The sequence below is a fragment of the Octopus bimaculoides genome, chromosome 2 (assembly GCF_001194135.2).
Source record: "Octopus bimaculoides isolate UCB-OBI-ISO-001 chromosome 2, ASM119413v2, whole genome shotgun sequence".
In the NCBI taxonomy this organism is placed as follows: domain Eukaryota; kingdom Metazoa; phylum Mollusca; class Cephalopoda; order Octopoda; family Octopodidae; genus Octopus; species Octopus bimaculoides.
Window position 1 is genome coordinate 138,203,378 of NC_068982.1, and position 2,416 is coordinate 138,205,793.

Genomic DNA, 2,416 nt, shown 5'->3' on the forward strand with positions numbered 1-2,416 from the left:
TATATATATATATATATATATATATATATATATATATATATATATGATAAGAAAAATATGTGAAAGATATGGCATTTAATTTTTTTTGTGAAGGGGTTTCCTTGAGACATGTAATTTATTTTAAGGGTTACGCAAGGGTAGAAAGATTGAGAAACACTGCATTAGGGTGTCACAAAAAAGCCCAATGGATATTTAGTCAGCTCTCTACATTCTGATTTTAAATCCAATCAAAGTCAACTATGGTCTCATTCCTCTAAGGTTGATAAAATAAAGTATCAATCAAGCACAGAGGTGGATAATATTAATTAAACCCCTTCCTTGAAATTTCTGGCTTTGTGCTTGTATTAGAAGCAATTATTAAGACAAAATAAACAGTAGGTAGATGAATCAGTATCACATGTACAGTATTGAACCCATTAGCTTTTAAACAGGCCACATGTAGCCAGGTCTGATTTCTAACACCTATCCTACAATGACATTCTAAAAATATACAATTGCATCATTGAAATCTCAAAGCTATAAGATAAAACATCATTAATTCAAGGCAAGGACTTTCGAGCGAGATCATTGCCAGTGCTCCTCGACTGGCTCTTGTGCGGGTGGCACATAAAATACACCAATTTGAGCGTGGCCGTTGCCAGTACCGCCTGACTGGCCTTCGTGCGGGTGACATGTAAAAGCAGCCACTACACTCTCAGAGTGGTTGGCGTTAGGAAGGGCATCCAGCTGTAGAAACTCTGCCAAATCAGATTGGAGCCTGGGTAGCCATCTGGTTTCACCAGTCCTCAGTCAAACTGTCCAACCCATGCTAGCATGGAAAGCGGACATTAAACGATGATGATGATGATTTAACAGAGTAATCTGAATGCTGAAGGCTTAATATCATCACTTCACATTCTGTTTAACGCATAAACCCTATTTCCTTTTAACCCAACACACCAAAAGAAATTGTAACCTTGAGCTTACATAAAAAAAAAAAAATCATTGTTTTATAAAATAAATATGTTGATTGCATCCTGTTTAAGTGCTTTCTCCCCCTCTCCCTCCTCTCTCTCTTCGACCCACCAGTGCAGTATGAATTCATCTTGGATGAATGTTATCTTGACATTATACTGAAAACTGCGAGTTCCAAAAGCTGACAATGACAATGGAGGATAAATACACACTGATGAATCACGTTTCTTATCTTAAATATGATAAATTGACAATGCAAATTAATGAAGATAAGACAACAAACAGAATATTAACCAGTTGGCATGGCTGAATAGCTAAGAAGTTTACTTTGTGACCGCGTTGTCTGAGGTTTCAATCCTGCTGCATGGGATCTCAGCCAAGTGTCTTTATCCACACCCTTGGACCAACAAAAACCTTATAAATGAAATTTGGGGGATAGACATAGACATGGCTGTGTGGTTAAGAAGATTGATTTGTAATCATGTGGTTTCAGATCCAGTCTCACTACACAGCATTACTTTTGGCAAGTGTCTTCTGCTATAGCCCGGGGCCACCCAATGCCATGCGGGTGAATTTCCTGGGTGATAACTGTGTAGAAACCCATAGTGTAAACATACATGCATATATACATACATACAGATTACAAGTTCAGGTTTATACCTGTAATTACTGGGTCCCTGGATATGTAACACACTGCCTAAATTCCAATCTTGAGAAATTAGGCTTCTCAAAACCAGAAAGGAGAAAGCTAATTCGGAGACTACAGGTCCAATCAATCAATGGAACTGTAAAAATCTGTAATACTTTCCAGAAGTTTATCATTTAAATATATATGAGCATGTCTAGATATGCAGCTATATGCACGAGAATACATAGAACAAAATATGCAAATCTGCACATATACATACATATATACATACATACATACATACATACATACATACATACAAACAAAAATACTCTGTTGTTGATGTTGAAATTCCAATAAAGGAGCCTTGGACCTAGGTTAGAAACCAGCTCTTTCTCTCTTGGTAAGAAATCTTGAAATAAAACTGGACAATGAAATGTAATGTTGGTACTCCGTCGCTTATGACGTCAAGGGTTCCAGCTGATCCGATCAACGGAACAGCCTGCTCGTGAAATTAACATGCAAGTGGCTGAGCACTCCACAGACACGTGTACCCTTAACTTAGTTCTTGAGGATATTCAGTGTGACACAGTGTGACAAGGCTCACAGTGTGAGAGCCTTTAGAAAAGTTACATTGTATTGCTAGAAAGTAAATTAGATCCTTGGTTTGAGTGTACTTATTCCAATATTCCTGCTAATCTTGAAGGTGGAAGTCCTAAAAAAAATTCAGAGGTGCAGGGGTGGCTGTGTGGTAAGCAGCTTGCTTACAAACTACATGGTTCAGGGGTTCAGTCCTACTGCATGGTACCTTGGGCAAGTGTCTTCTACTATAGC